The following is a 21,491-nucleotide window of genomic DNA, read 5'->3' as shown; positions in this document are numbered from 1 at the left end:
AGCATTGGTGGCCAGTGTGCGGCCTCCCATCTCCCCCCCCCCACCGATCATTGGTGGCAGCGGGTTACTAGCAATAGTACAATAGTAAAAGATTCATACTTACCTGGGAGCAGCGATGTTCGTGTCCGGCCGGGAGCTCCTCCTACTAGTAAGTGACAGTTCATTTAGCAATGCGCCGCACAGACCTGAGGCTGTCACTTACCAGTAGGTGGAGCTCCCGGCCGGACAAGAACATTGCAGCAGCCGGTAAGTATGAATCTTCTACTATTGTACTATTGCTATGTAACCATGGCAACCAGGACTGTAGTAGCGTCCTGGTTGCCATGGTTACCGATCGGAGCCCCAGCGATTAAACTGGGACTCCGATCGGAACTCCGCTGCCACCAATGATGATGGGGGGGGGGGGGGGGGGGGAGATGGGAGGCCGCACACTGGCCACCAATGTTGTTAATGCTATAGAGGGAGGGGGGGCCGATGGGGGGCGCACACTGTGCCACCAACGAATTATTACAATAGAGGGAGGGAGGGGGGGGGCGCACACTGTGCCACCAACGAATAATTACAATAGAGGGGGGGGGGGGGGGCCGCACTGGCCATCAATGATATTCAAACTGGGGAGGGGGGGGGGGGGTCTGCCCCCTGCTGCCTGGCAGCCCTGATCTCTTACAGGGGGATATGATAGTACAATTAACCCTTTCAGGTGCCGCACCTGAAGGGGTTAATTGTGCTGATCACGGCCCCCTGTAAGAGATCGGGTGCTGCCAGGCAGCAGGGGGCAGTCTTGTACACAGTTTGTAGTGTATTCTAACTAGAAGCGTCCCCATCACCATGGGAACGCTTCTGTGTTAGAATATACTGTCGGTTCTGAGTTTTCACGAAGTGAAAACTCAGCTATGAAAAAGCTTTATGCAGACGGATCTTCGGATCCGTCTGTATAAAAACTAACCTACAGCCACGGATCACGGACACGGATGCCAATCTTGTGTGCATCCGTGTTCTTTCACGGACCCATTGACTTGAATGGGTCCGTGAACTGTTGGCCGTGAAAAAAATAGGACAGGTCATATTTTTTTCACGGCCATGAAACACGGATCACGGATGCGGCTGCAAAACGGTGCATTTTCCGTTTTTTCCACGGACCCATTGAAAGTCAATGGGTCCGCGAAAAAAAACGGAAAACGGCACAACGGCCACGGGTGCACACAACGGTCGTGTGCAGGAGGCCTAAGGCAGAGCCAGCTGAGATTGGAGCCAGGACCAGACCGACCCCACTCCAGCCAGACCCCAGTGATATATCAGGTACCGACTCCAACATTGTCCCTCATCATGTCACCCCCCCGATGGTGCAGACTCCAACATTGTCCCCCATTAGGGAGCATAATGGATGGGGGCTGACGGCTGTCATGGGGGGCATGATGGCTGACATGGGAGTAATGATGGATGGGTGCTGACGGCTGACATGGGCATGATGGATGGGGTGCTGACATGGGGGGCTGACGGCTGACATAAGGTCATGATGGCTGACATGGGGGGCATGATGGATGGGGGCTGACGGCTGACATGGGCATGATGGATGGAGTGCTGACATGGGGGGCTGATGGCTGACGGCTGACATGGGGTGCTGACGGCTGACATAGGGGCATGACGGCTGACATGGGGGGCATGATGGATGGGGGCTGACAGCTGACATGGGCATGATGGATGGGGTGCTGACGGCTGAGATGGGGGGCATGATGGCTGACATGGGGGGCTGATGGCTGACATGGGGGGTAATGATGGATGGGGGCTGACATGGGCATGATGGGGTGCGGACGGCTGACATGGGCATGATGGATGGGGTGCTGACGGCTGACATGGGCATGATGGATGGGGTGCTGACGGCTGACATGGGGGGCATGATGGCTGACATGGGGGGCATGATGGATGGGGGCTGACGGCTGACATGGACATGATGGATGGAGTGCTGACATGGGGGGCTGATGGCTGACGGCTGACATGGGGTGCTGACGGCTGACATGGGGTGCTGACGGCTGACATAGGGGCATGACGGCTGACATGGGGGGCATGATGGATGGGGGCTGACAGCTGACATGGGCATGATGGATGGGGTGCTGACGGCTGACATGGGGGGCATAATGGCTGACATGGGGGGCTGATGGCTGACGTCAGATGAGTCCTGTCCCTGACTCATCTCAGGGACAGGACTCATCTCAGGTTAATTTGCATATGTATCAAATAGTTTTGATGGATGGGGGCTGACATGGGCATGATGGGGTGCTGACGGCTGACATGGGCATGATGGATGGGGTGCTGACATGGGGGGCTGACGGCTGACATAAGGTCATGATGGCTGACATGGGGGGCATGATGGCTGACATGGGGGGTAATAATGGATGGGGGCTGACATGGGCATGATGGGGTGCTGACGGCTGACATGGGCATGATGGATGGGGTGCTGACGGCTGACATGGGCATGATGGATGGGGTGCTGACGGCTGACATGGGCATGATGGGGTGCGGACCGCTGACATGGGCATGATGGATGGGGTGCTGACGGCTGACATGGGCATGATGGATGGGGTGCTGACGGCTGACATGGGCATGATGGATGGGGTGCTGACATGGGGGGCTGACATGGGCATGATGGATGAGGTGCTGACGGCTGATATGGGGGGCTGATCTGAGGTATGATTAACATTGGGGGTCGGATTGGTGGTCTGACCTGAGGTATAATGGAAAATATTGTTTCTTATTATACTCCTCTAAAACCTATGTGCGTCTTATAGGGCGAAAAGTACAGTCCTCAAACCAGATTGAAGCAGAGCGAGGATATCAGGACCACAGAGAGGAGAAGCCAGCTGCTGCAGACAGAACCAGGACCAGGTGAGCTGCGGGCGGGGCGGGGGGAGGGGGGGGGGTCACCGAGATGTAGCTTCGCTTGTGTTGCCAAAAAATCCTTGCACAGGCTCTGGTCACGTCCACGTGACAGGGCCGGTGCAAAGAGTCCCACAGTACCCGACCTATGTGGATACTTGCATGCACAATATTCTCAATAAAAACTTATTGAAACTAAAAACAGTGTACCATCCTATGTATTTTCGGTTTTAAAAATGTGGCTCTCAAAATAAATTTCAATCGTGGTTTTGGCGAGATTTGGCTCAGTTGAAAAAAAAGGTTGCCCACCACTGCCCTAGACCAAGGTACCAACCATGGAGAGGCAGGAAAAACTACAGAAGCAGGCCAGATGTAAAAAGGAGGTGTAGAGCAGTAAGTTCCATTCTATCTAAATGGACTTTCTGCCAGATACACTGCCACCTGCTGGACAACCAGGCACATTATATGTAATAACAGTTGCATAACAATATTATTAAGGCACACTATAAGAGGACCAGAAATTAAATACACAGATGAAATTCTCTGCTAACTATTAAGCTGGGTTCACACATGAGCGTACCTTGTTGCGCTTTGTATGCACGATTTTATCGGGCGTCTCACATACGCGGCTCCGAAACTAGCAAACGCCCATTGTCGCGTGTTCCCGGAAGTCTATGTACGGGAACGCGCAACCATACGCCCCAAAGAAGCTCCTGTACTTCTTGGGGCGTAGGGCGTTTTACATCGCGTTCGTACGCGCTGTAAAACGCTCAGGTGAGAACCATTCCCATAGGGAATCATTGGTTCTTGCCTGTTGAGCGTTTTACAGCGCGTAGGAACACGCTGTAAAACACTCAGGTGTGAACCCAGCCTTAGAGACAGTAGCTAGATGTAAGAATGGTAGTGCCCCCTCTGTTTTTACTGCCCCCATTGTCCCCCAAATTTAGCCAATGTCCCCCAGATGCCCCCTCTGCTCCTCTGTGCACTGCCAGCTATGATGGCTCCGTTCCTGAGCCGCCGCCATTAGCAGAGAGTGTCAGAGCCCTAAGGGGAGCGAGAGCACGCAGCACCCGCTTCCGGACTGCTCGGCTGCCGTGGTCACATTTTGTCTTCCCATAACTTTTTTATTTTTCCATTCACATAGCCTATGAGGGTCTTTTTTTGTGGGACAAGATATACTTTCTAATTGCACCATTTATGGTTGCCTACAATATAGAGGGAAGCAAGAAAAAATCCAAATGGGGTAGAATTATTTAAAAAACACAATACAGTTTTATGGTTTTTTTTTTTTACAGTGTTTCCTATGCGGTAAATAAAACTGAACCTTTCATTCCCTGGGTCAATACAATTACAAAAATACCCCACATGTATAATTTGTCTCTGGGAAAAAAAAAATTTCTTTGTATCGCCATATTCTGACCTTCATAACTTTTTTGCTATTTTTTTGCTATTTTTGCTATTCTCGTAGACCCCAATGCACTAGCATTGAAGTCTATGAGAAAATTGCTTGTTTCCTATGGAGCCCTATTACAGGCAAGAGCTCCATAGGAAATACTATGCAGCAGCCTCCTGTCATTCACAAAGAGGCGCTGCTCCACACAAGCTCCGACTCCTCCGATCACATTACTGCTGGTTGCGGACATTAGCCGCGGGTGTCTGCTATAAGAAACAGCAGGCCACCCGCGGCTATGGCACCCGCTGTGCTCAGGAGCGGGCACCATCTTTACTAGTACAGCGCTGGTCGGGAAAGGGTTATGTAGAGGCGCCGGGCTCTACATAAGTTCGGCGCATACAGCGAAAGTCTAAATGTAGGCCAGCTTCCTTGCTGGCTTAAATTTAGACCATTTTCTACGCCTAAATCAGAGAAAATAATGAATGAGAGATGTCCCCTTGCCACGCCAACTTTTTTAGACCTCGGGCAAGCGGGGAAAAGTCTCATATTGCGCTGCAATCTGCGCCAGAAATACGCCTAATATTGGCGTATTTCTGGATAATAAATGACCCCCTAAATTCCTATAGGAACTAATGTGCAGCAGCCTCCTGTCACTCAGGAGGACAGAGGCTGTCGCACACACACTAAGGCTCTCCCAATCTCCACCAGGGGGAGCCAGAACACACCCGTAAGCAGGCTCTTCCAGGTTTTTGCACCTCCGGATGCCATGGACCATGGCGTCTGAAGGGTTAAAAGTCAGTGATCGGCATTACCACCGATCGCGGACATTAGCACCAGGAGGTCAAAAAAAGAACAGAGATTTTTCGAATATAATTTACTGTTTTTAAAACTTTTCTTTTTAAAACAGCAGGCAAACGGTGGCTATGGTGTTGCTGGTCGCGCAAGCAGGCGCCGTATTTAAAGTCGCGACTGCCGACGTGTATATATACGCAAGGCGGCCATGTTAAAGAAATTGCCCCATAGCTACAGTCTGTGGAACTTTACATGCTCCTGCTGCTAGTAATGGCTAGTGTTGAGCACGAATATTCGAATAACGAATATTAATCGCGAATATCGCAAGTTCGCAAATATTACGAATATGGTGCTATATCGAATATTCGTCATTTCTTAACATCTGAAAACATGATTCCTCCCTGCTTCTTTCTTGTGGGTCAATGAGTCATTGGCCCACAAGCAACTTAAGCAGGAAGGAATCATGTTTTCATCTGGAAAATAAAATGACGAATATTCTAAAAAACTAATATATAGCAATATAGCGAATATTCGTCTTTTTTTTTCAATCTGTACGGTCGTTCGCATACTCCTCCCCAACAAGCGTCCCCGTCACCATGGCAACGCCTGTGGGTTAGAATATACCATCGGATCTGAGTTTTCACGATCTCAGGGAAAACTCAGATCCGATGGTATTATCTAATCCACAGCTAGGAACTGTACAGATAGGAAAAAAAAAAGACGAATATTCTAAATAGCCAACCAATAGGAAAGTTGCCTTATACAGTTAAAAGAAAATCTCAATACTCGAATAATTAAATCGCATATTATTCACGATAAATAGAATAATGACAAATATTCGATTCCGACGAATATAAGACGAACTTTTAATCGAATATTCGCGAAATCTAATATGGCACCTCCCGCTCATCCCCTAGTAATGGCTTGTAGTGTTGAGCAGAGATTTCTCTGGTATCTGGGAGTTTTGGGGACAGTTACCCGTGTGCCCGTGCTCAGTGATGATAATTACATGATGCACAACGCTCTCTAGACATTTGGTTACCATGAGAACACTAAAAGATTAGGTACAGTTACAATAATACCAGCCTAATGCGTTATAGGACGTACACATGTCATACCCAGACCAGTCATTTCTAATCTCTCTACGTCTAATAATCTGCTTTCTATCAGTGAAATATTTCCCAATTTATTAGAGGATTATTGAAATTAAGATGAAGTGATTTTATGCATAGAGGAGCCAGCTGTAATCTGTGCCGGCCACTTACAGCTGAGAAGATGATAATGTGGTTTCTTACCATCAGTTTTTACACTGAAATTACGGGGTAGCCATTTTTTCCACTGCATCATCAGATGTTATTAGACATAGAGAGGAAATAAGAAATATATTAAAGAGTATGTATACTTTAGCATTCATTTTTATCACTCCATCTATTATTTTTATTTAAATTAAGCAACTTTGAAAATGGTTTTGATTGTAAATTTCCTACCGTTTTGTGTCTACAGCTCCTATGAAGACCTATGTGTTTCTATAGTGATAGACAATACGCTCTGACCATTTTGGGTAGTTGTTATTATATAGTTATAATTATTATAGTATTTGCTATAGTATTTATTATATAGCTTACCTGTCAAATTTATATAGTGGCAGATAGAAGTGAGTAGGACTGCATTATCAGACTACAAAGGATTTGTTTGTAGTCTGTTGCCGTGGGAACACAGTCATTTATACAAGCTGTTCACACAAAATGTTTGTTCACGATTAAGGCTACATTCACACGTCAGTATTTTTCTATATCCCGATTTTCGGTCCGTTTTTTGCGGATCCGTTGTTCCTGAAAATGTTTCCGTATGTCATCCTTATGTCATCCGTTTTTTGCGGATCCGCAAAAAACGGAAACCTGTATAAATTTCAATAAGCAAATAAAGTTGTTTGGATTTCTTTTAAAAAAATATAAAAAATTAAAATGTAATTTCCAGGAACGGAATCCGCATAAAACGGATGACATCCGAATGTCTTCCGTTTTTTGCGGATCCATTTGACTTTGTATTGTACCAGGATCCGAATTTTGCGGAAAAGAATAGGACATGTTTTATATTTAAACGGACATGCGGAACGGAACAACGTTGTGCTGTCCGATTTTTTTCCAGGACCCATTGAAAATGAATGGGTCCAGATCTGGTCCAGATCTGTTCCGCAAAAAACGGAACAGATCAGGAAAGAAAAAACGGACGTGTGAATGGACCCTAATTGTAAAGATGCTTCATTTTTCATTAAAGCAATACAAAATGGCTTCCTGGTCATCATGTGGACACATGGCTGAGGCTGATCACCTATCTGAGCCGCTGCAGCTAGTATTTTGGGAGAGTAACCAAAGAGTAGGTACCGCTGCATCTCAAGACCTCATACAGAAATATGATCTGCATAATTTTCATAAAATACATCATATATCAGGTTGTTTAACGTGATAAAGTATTTAAAGGGAAACTGTAACTAGTTTTATGGTCTCCTAACTAAAGGTACTTTCACACTAGCGTTTTTCTTTTCTGGTATTGAGTTCCGTCCTAGGGGCTCAATGCCGGAAAAAAACTGATCAGTTTTAGGGTCCATTCACACATCCGCAATTCCATTCCGCATTTTGCGGAACGGAATTGCGGACTTCCGGGTCCGCAATTCCGATCCTGAAAAAAATAGAACATGTCCTATTCTTGTCTGCAATAGCGGACAAGAATAGGCATATTCTCTTAGTGCCGGCAATGTGCGGTCCGCAAAATGCGGAACGCACATTGCCGATTTCCGTGTTTTGCAGATCCGTGGATCCGCAAAACACACACGGATGTGTGAATGGACCCTTATCCTAATGCATTCTGAATGGAGAGAAATCCGTTCAGGATGCATCAGGATGTCTTCAGTTCAGTCCCTCTTGTGTTTTTTGGCCGGAGAAAATACCGCAGCATGCTGCAGTTTTCTCTCCGGCCAAAAATCCTAAACACTTGCCGGAAATCCCGGATGCCATTGAAATGTATTATTGCATTAAAATTGCCGCATTGACGGATCCTTTCTTCCAGTCCGCGCATGCGCAGACCTTTAACCCCTTAGGGACCGGGCTCATTTTCACCTTAAGGACTTGGCCATTTTTTGAAACTCTGACCAGTGTCACTTTATGTGCTGATAACTTTAAAACGCTTTGACTTATCCAGGCCATTCTGAGATAGTTTTTTCGTCACATATTGTACTTCATGACACTGGTAAAATGGGGTAAAAAAAAAACATTTTTAGTTATAAAAAAAGACCAAATTTACCAAAAATTTTGAAAAATTTTCAAATTTTTAAGTTTCAATTTCTCTACTTCTATAATACATAGTAATACCTCCAAAAATAGTTATTACTTTACATTCCCCATATGTCTATTTCATGTTTGGATCATTTTGGGAATGATATTTTATTTTTTTGGGATGTTACAAGGCTTAGAAGTTTTGAAGCAAATCTTGAAATTTTTCAGAAATTTTCAAAAACCCACTTTTTAAGGACCAGTTCAGGTCTGAAGTCACTTTGCGAGGCTTACATAATAGAAACCACCCAAAAATGACCCCATTCTAGAAACTACACCCCTCAAGCTATTCAAAATTGATTTTACAAACGTCGTTAACGCTTTAGGTGTTCCACAAGAATTAATGGAAAATAGAGATCCAATTTCCAAATTTCACTTTTTTGGCAGATTTTCCATTTTAATATTTTTTTCCCAGTTACAAATAAAGGGTTAACAAGCCAAACAAAACTCAATATTTATGGCCCTGATTCTATAGTTTACAGAAACACCCCATATGTGGTCGTAAACTACTGTACGGGCACACGGCAGGGCGCAGAAGGAAAGGAACGCCATACGGTTTTTGGAAGGCAGGTTTTGCTGGACTGGTTTTTTGACACCATGTCCCATTTGAAGCCCCCCTGATGCACCCCTAGAGTAGAAACTCCAAAAAAGTGACCCCATTTTATAACCTACGGGATAGGGTGGCAGTTTTGTTGGTACTAGTTTAGGGCACATATTTTTGGTTGCTCTATATTACACTTTTTGTGAGGCAAGGTAACAAGAAATAGCTGTTTTGGCACCGTTTTTTTTTGTTATTTACAACATTCATTCAATTTTTTACCTATTTTTTATTTTTTATTTGCGGGAAATTAATATATATATTTTTTTTTTTTAGGGTACTTTCACACTTGCGTTGTTTGATTCCGGCAGGCAAACTGTATGCAAACGCATGTCATTTTTTCTAACCGATCAGGCATTTTTCAGACTGATCAGGATCCTGAACAGTCTGAAAATGCATTGCAATATCGGATCCGTTTTTTCCGGTGTCATCAGTCAAAACGGATCCGATATTTATTTTTTTCTCATTTTTAAAGGTCTGCGCATGCGCAGACTGGAAGGACGGATCCGGCACTAATACATTCCTATGGAAAAAAATGCCGGATCCGGCATTCAGGCAAGTCTTCAGTTTTGTTCGCCGGAGATAAAACCGCAGCATGCTACGGTTTTCTCTTTTGCCTGATCAGTCAAAATGACTGAACTGAAGACATCCTGATGCATCCTGAATGGATTACTCTCCATTCAGAATGCATGGGGATATGCCTGATCAGTTCGTTTCCGGTATAGAGCCCCTGTGACGGAACTCTATGCCGGAAAAGAAAAACGCTAATGTGAAAGTACCCTAACTTGAAACTTTTAATTTTGGACTTTATTTTTTCAACTTAATTTTTTGTCCCACTTTGGGACTTCAACTTTTGGGGTCTGATCCCCTTTACAATCCATTCCAATACTTCTGTATTGGAATGCATTGGCTGTATTAGTAATTCAGTGTGTATTACTCATACAGCTTCCGGCCTGTGAGATCCAGGGGGCTGCGCTCAAGATTTTAGCAAAACGGCTTGGTCAATTAAAAAAAGTGATGATTTGAGCAGGCACTTTGTTCCGATCACCGCCCGCCGCGCAGCGGTGATCAGAACTACACAGGACGTACAGGTACGCCCTGTGTCCTTATGTACCAGGACATCAGGGCGTACCTGTACGCCCTATGTCCCAAACAGGTTAAATCTGTGAAAAATATAAATATCGGATCCGTTTTTTCCGGATGACACTGGTGAGTCGGATCCGGTATATTAATGCATTTGTCAGACGGATCTGCATCCGGATCCGTTTGACAAATGCATCTGTTTGCGTCCGGATTGATGGATCCGGCAGGCAGTTCCATCTGACGCAAGTGTGAAAGTACCCTTAGGGCAACATAAACTAGTGACAGATCCCCTTAGCAAAATGCTGGGTCATTTTTTGTAATTGACCAAGCCGTTTGGCTAAAATCTTGAGCGCATGCCCCATATTCCTGAGCTCCTGTCTCTCCCGCCCACCTGCTGCTGATTCATATGGAAGAAAACCTGTCTATCAGAGGCAGGTGGGCGGGAGAGCCGGGAGCTCAGGGATATGGGGACTCATTGGCAGGTGCCAGAGCTGTTAGAACCTAGCAGCAGAAAACTAATTCCCTTTAAAGGGTCGAGTGTGGGTTAAAAAAAAGGGATCCTCCCCGATCCCCCACCACCTTCAACTCTTACTGGGCGCCCATTGGTCTCTAATTCTTGGTCCCATCTCCACACTCAGGAACAGCGACCAGCAAGTAGGGACCACACTTTAGCACTGAAACTGGAGTGGCCGGGGATCGGTTAGGTATCGTTATTTTTATTTTTTTTACCTGCTCTGAGCCCTTTGCCAACAATTTTGCCCCCTCGCCCCTACCCAAGTGTATCGGTGAGAAAGGACCCAAGATCCCTGGATGTCCATCTACCGGGTCCCCTAGAGATGAAATGTAATCGGAGGAGTTACCATAACATACGGTACATTACTATTATACTGTAAATCCCGTGTGACCTGAGTGATATCTTACCTTTCCTCTGACTGTTATCTCTCCGTATAGCGAGACCTGAGTGATCCGAGTCCCCCATGTGACTCAGATCGCAAGATCTCCATTAAAACAATGACCTGGGCAAATCATATCTCCTGCGGGTCACGACCAAATAATAATTCTAGCTTCTTTGAAGCTAAGGGTTAGCAAAGCGTTTACATCTAACCTTCCTACTCAGGAAACAGCCATTGAACCGTGGCTACTAATTATTATCACTGTGTATTCCCAACTGAGGGATGTTGCCATGGAAACATTGATTGAAGTCATGAAAAAAGCCACCCTGGAAAGCAAGTGAACGTATGGAGTAAAGTTAGACGGCGTATCCTCGGCGAGCGTGTTCAATCAGTGCTGTCAAGTCTTTTTGGAAATTGCAGTTTTAGGCCTCCTGCACACGACCGTTTTTTCCCCCCCATTTTTTGCGTTCCGTATACGGTCCGTATACGGAACCATTCATTTCAATGGTTCCGCAAAAAAAACGGAATGTACTCCGTATGCATTCCGTTTCCGTATTTCCTTTCCGTTTAAAGATAGAACATGTCCTATTATTGCCCGCAAATCACGTTCCGTGGCTCCATTCAAGTCAATGCGTCCGCAAAAAAAACCGGAACACATACGGAAATGCATCTGTATGTCTTCCGTTTCCGTTCCGTTTTTTTACTTTCTATCTGTGTTTGTTATCATATATATACTGTATCCTATAATTTGGATGTATTACATGTCTGTTGTAGCATAATTAGGTCAGAGCAAGCTTTGCAAAAATGACTGGTGACAGAGGCCCGTTATAAGTATTTTTTATATAATTTATTGTTTTTTAAATATTATTTTTATGGACTAACTTGCAAAGATCAAAAAAGACGACTGATTTTTTAATATAATTTATTGTGTTTTAACATTTATTTTTATGGACTATTCCGCAAAGATCAAACAAGACCATTGATTTTTGAATATAATTTATTGGGTTTTTTTAACTTTAAAGGGGTTATCCCATCATAATGATCACTGTTAAATCTGTAAATATATTTGATTAACCCATTCCCACCGTTTAGGAGAAAATTAATCCCCACTTACCTACAGAATCCCGCTGGCCGCGCTTGCGCAGAAGACTCCTTCTTTTCTCCCGGACTCGCTGTCTTGAACGCGCACGCCGGCGCGCATGCGCGACGGTGACTTCTTCCTGGCCATATTAGTACAGAGCCGCGAACACGCACGGCGGCTCTGTACTATACTGGCCAGGAATAAGTCACCATAGCGCGTGCGCGTTCAGTCCAGCGCGCGGCCTGGCTGGGAGAAGACTTCAATCAAGATGAAGCCCGCCCCAGCCAGAATCCAGGAAGTGAACGGCGCGCTGGCAGCAGGTAAGTATAAAAATGCAAAGTGGGATAACCGCTTTAGGCTACTTCCACACTGCCGTTTTGGCTTTCCGTTTCTGAGATCCGTTCAGGGCTCTCACCAGCGGTCCAAAACGGATCAGTTTGCATTCTAATGTATTCTGAATGGAAAAGGATCCGCTCAGAATGCATCAGTTCAGTCTCCATTCCGCTCTGGAGACGGACAACAAAATGTTGCCTGCAGCGTTTTGCTGTCCGCTTGACGGAACTGAGCCAAACAGATCCGTCCTGACACACAATGTAAGTCAATGGAGACGGATCCGTTTTCTCTCACACAATCTGGCACAATAGAAAACGGATCAATGGCGTTCATGACGGATCCGTCTTGGCTATGCTAAAGATAATACAAACGGATACATTCATGACGGATGCATGCGGTTGTATTATTGTAATGGATCAGTTTTTGCAGATCCATGACGGATTCGCCCAAAACGCGAGTGTGAAAGTAGCCTAATTTTTATAAACCATCCCACAAAGGTCAAAAAAAGACCACAGATTTTTCAAATGCAATTTATTATTTTTTAACTTGTATTTTTATGGATTATTCTGCAAAGGTCAAAAAAGACCATTGATTTTTTTATATAATTTATAGTTTTTTAACTTTTTATTTTTATTGACTATCCTGCAAAGGTAAAAAAGGAACAGAGATTTTTCAAATATAATTTTTTAAAACTTTAATTTTTATTGCCTACCCTGCAAATATGGAAAAGGCCACTGGGATTTTTTTTTTTTTTTTTTTTTTTACACTATACCTACAGCCCTGTCCCAGTAACTATTGTCACCATTAGGGTTGGGCTGGTTCTACTTAGGCCCAGCAGTAGAATCCTGCTGCTGGCATCTCAGCGATCATGTGATCAGTCATGTGACCACCGAGCCCAATAGAGGCAATGCACTGCCTCAATTCCATACACAGAGCTCACTTAATGTCAGAGACTGCTTGGGTCCCTGGATGCATGTCCTTGCTCCATTCAAATAGGGGAACAGGGGCCCCCACAGTCGGACCTCTGCCAATCAGATACATCCCCTGTCCTGTGGATACGGGATATGTTGTTGTAATGGGACAACCCCTTTAAGGACCTGGTCCGCCTGCCATATATAATATATGTGGCGGGTAGACGTCAAGTGGATAAAGGAAAACTCCAGTTAAACATGAGTATTTACATGATTCTCTATCTGTGCACTGTAATGGCTTTGTCTGCCCTGTCACAATATGGTTTCTACACTGTAGCTGCTTGTGGCTGGTAATATATAGGTGTCAGTTGCGAGATCCAAACAGATACAGGAAACTCTGTTCACACCTATGTCAGTGGCTCATGACAGTTTTTTAAAAAAAAATTTACACACCATTTTGACCTTAAAGAGGTTCCATCCCTCTCAGGATGGAGAGGAGTGGTCTGGTCCTACTTCCTGACTAAAGGGAGAGTCTAGACTCATGTCTGGGGGAGAGGTTGTAGGGAGAGGGAGCAAATATCATGTGCTCCTTTCCCCAGGCCCCAGCCTCAAGCTTCAGAGACTCACAGCTGTCTACATGCTCTTTAGCAAGAAAGAGAAGGACCAAGGAGTAAAAAGAAGATAGAGAATCTACATGCCCAAGCGAGGAGTCAGTCTGCAAGGTACTGCACTACCTGCTACTACAGCTATTCAGACTTTGCTGCTGTATAGGGACTACAGTTAAGACACCCTACACACTTGGGCACGATTTGGCCAATCATAGTCCTTTGAACCTGCACACCGCAGTGTGAATTGCAGGCCTAATTGCCAGAGTACATTTGCTAGCCAGAGATTATTGTGAAAGAGACTTTAGCAAGCTAGCATATAGAGAGTGCCATGATTCACAACTTTGCCAGCCTCCATACCTCACTGTCTGAGGAAAGAATTTGCACTGTGCCTAGACTGTTATTGGATGTGCCACAATCCGTAAAAAGAGACAACTATCCTTCCACCTCTGGCTTAGTCTCGTGTACGGCCAACTTAATCCTTGGCTGTGCAGTATCGCATCGTCTTGTGTCAACAGATTCCGACTATGAAAGCTGTTGCATCAAGGAGTTAAAAAAACCCCGCCCCGTGGACCAGTACATCAAGATAATGTATATTTCCAATCATGTAAACCTAATTTGGATGGAAGTGTTATCATTCAGAATTAATTGACAGTGCAGAATAATAGCAGGATGCTGTCTCCAAACATTACTGTTAGAGCCGGGAATCAGATCCTTTTTCAGATAGCGGCTATTGTGAAAAGTCACAAAAACATTGTGAGGATTCATGCCTTAAAGTGAATGTGTCATCAGAAAATGACCTGTTGTATAAATAACATTTTTATGTTAATCATATTTTATTTAGGATTTTTTGGGTGATTTTGGTTTAAATTTTCTATGTCGCTAACTATATTTTAACAAAAATACCTAATACTGTGAAGCCTATTGGCCAGTGTGAAAACGGACAGATTTTAGAATAAAAAAAATAAATAAAGATAGGGATGTTAAGTTTTTTTTTTTTAATTACTAAAAATGCTAACATAGTATATTTAACATAATAAACTTGATTTAACCCCTTCAGCAACCTGCGACTTTCAGTTTTTGTGTTTTCGTTTTTTACTTTTCTTAGTTTTTCGTTCACATAGCATAGCTGTATGAGGGCTTGTTTTTTGAGGGACAAGATTTATTTTCTAATGGCTCCATTGAATATTGCTTACGATGTAGTGGGAAGCTGTAAATAAATTCCAAATGGGGTGGAATTGGGAAAAAAAAACGCAATTTGGCCACAGTTTTATAAGATTTGCTTTTACAGCATTCTCAATCTGGTATAATTGACCTATGGCCTTCATTCTCTGTATCAGTATGATTACAACGATACCACATTTATATAGTTTTTTCTTGTGTTTTAATACTGGAAAATAAATAAAAACTTTGCTATATTCTGACCCCCACAACTTTATGGGGGCTCATTTTTTGCGGGACGATCTGTAATTTTTATTGATACCATTTTGGAGAGTATATGACTTTTTTATTTTATTTTAATTATGGGGAAAGGGGGTGATTAGAATTTTTAGATTTTTAATATATTTATTTAAAACTATATTTTTTTTTTGTCATCCTAGATGACTATAATAAGCAATCAGATTATATTTCTTCTACAATATATTGCATTGAATTGTTAATGCAATTCATTGCAGATTTGCCATGTCCTTATGGAGCTCTGCCACCTGCAGGGCTTCATAGGAACTACAGCTCTAAAACCTCTGGTTTCTTCATAGAAACCAGGGCTTTCACAGACAATCAATGGCTCCACCGATCGCCATGCCGTTCAGGCTCCAGGAGCGCAGAGCTCCTGGCGAAAGCCACATCAACTGGAATCAATGGTGAAATGTCCCCGAGTGTCATGCAATCACCGAGGCTCAACACTCACGTGCCACTTGGAAACACACCACCGCTGAGACCACTGAATGGCTACAGAGGGGCACGTGGCCATGGACAGGATTTAACATTTCAGGCCTGCTGGGGAATGGAAGACAAAGGGACGGAGACTCTTTGTTCTGAACACTTTCCAGGCCATCACTACATTTTTTATGGTTGGGATAACCTCTTTAAGATTACCCTAACCACTTGAGTGTGTAGAGAATTTGCAGAGGTTCACAGACTGTTCTCTAAATTCATCCAAGCATTAGAAAATACTTATTGATTTAAGGCTGTTTGTAAAATCTTCTCATTGGTCCAGTCTGTGCATGGACGCCAGAAGTATGTTTTGACCTATGTAGTCAAGTATATGATTCATGAAAGAGGGCCCTAAGTGGCTGCCTGTCATTTCATGTTCATCCCACACACAGGTATTCTGTCTTATAGGAGAGACAGTTTGTACATTTACAGTTCTATACATTTACAGTCAGTATAATTAAGGTTATATAGCCATACATAGCTGTAGGGATTTCTGAGGTAGGATTCTCAGCTATGCCCACAACAGCTTGGGGGCTCCTAGTTACCCCAGCCAAAATAGAAGGAAAGATTTGTGTCACGTACTTACCTGTCCGTGTTCCAGCGGTCAGCCTGGCCTCTCAATTGCAGCGCAGCCGGGGTCATTCCGTTGCTGTGGCACCCAGCCACGCTGAGCGTCGGGGTGGTCAGCCTATAAAGGAGCAGGGACGCTGGGCCAATCAGACTTGGTACTGCCGTCACATGCTTCCTGTCAGTGGAGATTTAGGCCTCTTTCACACTTGCGTTGTCCGGATCCGTCGTGTACTCCATTTGCCGGAAGTGCCCGCCGGATCTGTAACACCGCAAGTGAACTGAAAGCATTTGAAGACGGATCCGTCTTCAAAATGCGTTTAGTGTTACTATGGCACCCAGGACGCTATTAAGTCCTGGCTGCTATAGTAGTAGTGGGGAACGGGGGAGCAGTATACTTACCGTTCGTGCGGCTCCCCGGGCGCTCCAGAATGACGTCAGGGCGCCCCATGCGCATGAATGACGTGATCCATGCGATCACGTCATCCATGCGCGTGGGGCGCCCTGACGTCACTCTGGAGCGCCCCGGGAGCCGCACGAACGGTAAGTATACTGCTCCCCCGCTCCCCACTACACTTTACCATGGCAAACAGGACTTTAGCGTCCTGGCAGCCATGGTAACCATTCAGAAAAAGCTAAACGTCGGATCCGGTAATGCGCCGAAACGACGTTTAGCTTAAGGCCGGATCCGGATTACAGGGAGTGCAGAATTATTAGGCAAGTTGTATTTTTGAGGATTAATTTTATTATTGAACAACAACCATGTTCTCAATGAACCCAAAAAACTCATTAATATCAAAGCTGAATATTTTTGGAAGTCGTTTTTAGTTTGTTTTTAGTTTTAGCTATTTTAGGGGGATATCTGTGTGTGCAGGTGACTATTACTGTGCATAATTATTAGGCAACTTAACAAAAAACAAATATATACCCATTTAAATTATTTATTTTTACCAGTGAAACCAATATAACATCTCAACATTCACAAATATACATTTCTGACATTCAAAAACAAAACAAAAACAAATCAGTGACTAATATAGCCACCTTTCTTTGCAAGGACACTCAAAAGCCTGCCATCCATGGATTCTGTCAGTGTTTTGATCTGTTCACCATCAACATTGCATGCAGCAGCAACCACAGCCTCCCAGACACTGTTCAGAGAGGTGTACTGTTTTCCCTCCTTGTAAATCTCACATTTGATGATGGACCACAGGTTCTCAATGGGGTTCAGATCAGGTGAACAAGGAGGCCATGTCATTAGATTTTCTTCTTTTATACCCTTTCTTGCCAGCCACGCTGTGGAGTACTTGGACGCGTGTGATGGAGCATTGTCCTGCATGAAAATCATGTTTTTCTTGAAGGATGCAGACTTCTTCCTGTACTACTGCTTGAAGAAGGTGTCTTCCAGAAACTGGCAGTAGGACTGGGAGTTGAGCTTGACTCCATCCTCAACCCGAAAAGGCCCCACAAGCTCATCTTTGATGATACCAGCCCAAACCAGTACTCCACCTCGCTGGCGTCTGAGTCGGACTGGAGCTCTCTGCCCTTTACCAATCCAGCCACGGGCCCATCCATCTGGCCCATCAAGACTCACTCTCATTTCATCAGTCCATAAAACCTTAGAAAAATCAGTCTTGAGATATTTCTTGGCCAGTCTTGACGTTTCAGCTTGTGTGTCTTGTTCAGTGGTGGTCGTCTTTCAGCCTTTCTTACCTTGGCCATGTCTCTGAGTATTGCACACCTTGTGCTTTTGGGCACTCCAGTGATGTTGCAGCTCTGAAATATGGCCAAACTGGTGGCAAGTGGCATCTTGGCAGCTGCACGCTTGACTTTTCTCAGTTCATGGGCAGTTATTTTGCGCCTTGGTTTTTCCACACACTTCTTGCGACCCTGTTGACTATTTTGAATGAAACGCTTGATTGTTCGATGATCACGCTTCAGAAGCTTTGCAATTTTAAGAGTGCTGCATCCCTCTGCAAGATATCTCACTATTTTTGACTTTTCTGAGCCTGTCAAATCCTTCTTTTGACCCATTTTGCCAAAGGAAAGGAAGTTGCCTAATAATTATGCACACCTAATATAGGGTGTTGATGTCATTAGACCACACCCCTTCTCATTACAGAGATGCACATCACCTAATATGCTTAATTGGTAGTAGGCTTTCGAGCCTATACAGCTTGGAGTAAGACAACATGCATAAAGAGGATGATGTGGTCAAAATACTCATTTGCCTAATAATTCTGTACAGGGTGTAATGCCTTTCAATGGGCATTAATTCCGGATCCGGCCTTGCGGCAAGTGTTCAGGATTTTTGACCGGAGCAAAAAGCGCAGCATGCTGCAGTATTTTCTCCGGCCAAAAAACCCTCCGGTCCGGAACTGAAGACATCCTGATGCATCCTGAACGGATTTCTCTCCATTCAGAATGCATTAGGATAATCCTGATCAGGATTCTTCCGGCATAGAGCCCCGACGACGGAACTCTATGCCGGAAGACAAGGACGCAAGTGTGAAAGAGCCCTAACACAGGCAACTGCTGCCAACAGGTGTCTGTGACTGGTCTTCATTGCCACACTAGTGTTTGTACATTGTACCTTCTGTCTTTGTCAGTCATTCTCTCTATGCCATTTTGTCTAGACCCCTGCACTTAGTTAAGTTAGGGACCGTCGCCCAGTTGGGGGCCGTTGTTTGACACGGATCATCCAAATAGGAATGGACAGTGGTGCGGGGGGAGCTTAGGGCTGCACTGTTCCCTACCAGCTGCTATCCAATGGACGGTGCTTTGCTTGGTAAGCTGTGAGGAGGCCACGGCGCTCTCCAAAGTACTGCACTGTCCTCAAACAGCTGATCAGCAAAAGTCCTAGGTGTTGGACCCTGGCCAATCTGATATTGATAAACTATCCTGAGGATAAGTCATCAATATCAGAATCTCAAAAACCACTCTAGTTGACTATGCATTAGGAATGTCGCAGGATATGCCTTGTTCCCATGAGACTGCAATCCTTTATGTTTTATAGTTTATGTATATTTCTCCTACTATGCTGCCACCTACTGGCTAAATGGTATTATAAATATTATTGCATCGGCCCTCTTGTTCAGGTCTTCAAGACAACAATAGTGGTTCCCATCCAACAAGATGGTGAGGAAGTCCATCCTCAGATGCCATGACTGGTCAGGAGCTATGCCATAATTTGTCCAGTCCAAATTAAAGTGCGCTGCATTTTTCAAGTTGAACCTGTGGCAAGACTACATAAAGGACAACCCTTGGCACCAAGGGTTTTATGGAGCACTTAATCCCCTTTGGCGCTGCTTAGAGATTTCTGTTACCGGAAATCAGACGGCACATTCTAAGGCAATTAAATTGAGCAGCGCTCTGTAGAGCCTTTCATATAAGAAATCAGCACTGGTCCAAGATCAGAGACTTCAGCAATGTGGTCTCTACACACAGGACTGGACTGGGACTGTCAGGCCCCCTCGCTGTGTGGTGAATATGAAATATGTTTGTGCACCCCCGTCTCAGTGCTTACGACATATTTAGATCACACATACCATACAGCACCCCATACCTATTACATCCAGGGATGTCTCCTCTGATGTAGATCTTCTCTCTCCTCATCTTCTCAATTTGGAAAAACATGATGACATCTTTCAGTCACGTCTCGTCTCTGCAGAGTTTGTCACACAGACATCTTAGATTCCTTACTTTTCCATCATCTTGCCCCCAATACTATGCTCACTGCATTCCCAGCTGTCCTCAGATACTATACTAAAGAAATAACAGTGCCACACAGATACCCCCCATACTTATAGTTCTTCCCAAAGTCCCACCAATTGTAAAATTATCTCTGAGTGCCCTTATTACTAATAGTCCCCCCTACAGTGCTAATGCTCCCTGAGAGTGCCCCTGTTAGAAGTAGTGCCTTCCATATTGTGCCCAGTAATAGAAAATAATGCTCCCCCACAGTATCACCAGTAGTAATAATGACCCATAGTGCCCTCAGTAGTAATAAGGCTCCCTAGAGTTCCTCCAGTAGCTCCTAGCCCCAGATGGTGTGGCCTCGGGTGGCCCACTCCAGCGCCAACCCATTAGGTATTTGCAAAAATTCCCACATAAGAAGTCCGGTTCTGTCTGTACATGTACTTATGACATCTAAAATATGTTTTCAAATTGTTTCCCCGCACATCTTCATCAATAGAAAGGAATGGGAAGAGTTGGGCACCTGCTCCATGATTGTCTTGTTTCCATTCACTTTGGAGGGAGACTGTTGTAATAGGATAACAGTAATGTAAAGGGTTCATCTTAGTGATATATAATAATACTGTATACCATGTAGAAAAAGGCACAGAAAAATCCTGGCAAATGCTAAAAGGAAGGCATAGCTATGGGAGGTTTAACAGGACATGTGCTTGATGCCAAAGAGGATGCTAAATACTCCCTTTAACTGTAGGACCCCGACTGAAGTAAAGACTCGCTATGGCTCTGCTCCAGGTATAAATACATATTTCATCAGAGTTTTGCATAATGCTCCATTTCATCCAGTGCAAAAATTGTTAATTCCAAGCAGAACGAAAACATAAATCTCTAATCTTTTGGTCAAAGAGAAAATCCAGCACAGCCAAGCGTCGCTCCCCGTGAGAGGTGCTGTGACACAGTGGAGTGAATGCATTTTTTACGGCTTAGGATAACGATTATGTTTATTCTGGAGAAATAAAAATGACACGCTAACAATATTTTGACACGTTACCCCATTGCCAAATCCTATATTTGTAAACTCGCAGCATGCACGCCGAACCAAGAGCCTTTTAATTCGTAGCAATTAGCAAAGACATAGTGTACAAGCAGAATGTCTTCATTATGCGAACACACAGGCTGACAACCCATACCACCAGCGCAGGCAACAATAAACACCTGCGCGCCTCGATGTGAACAATAAAGTGCAACATGCCGCAAGCTGAGCTAATAGAAATATAATGTGACTCACGTGATGTATCAAGGACAAGAGGAAATGTACAATTCCACCATGCTGCTTGTTTCGGGAGAATGGGGCGGGAACATATAGACGTTACATTTTTACATACATCACCGTAAAGGAGTTTT

Source organism: Bufo bufo, chromosome 11, assembly GCF_905171765.1.
Source record: "Bufo bufo chromosome 11, aBufBuf1.1, whole genome shotgun sequence".
In the NCBI taxonomy this organism is placed as follows: Eukaryota; Metazoa; Chordata; class Amphibia; order Anura; family Bufonidae; genus Bufo; species Bufo bufo.
Note: the sequence above shows the minus strand (reverse complement) of the source record.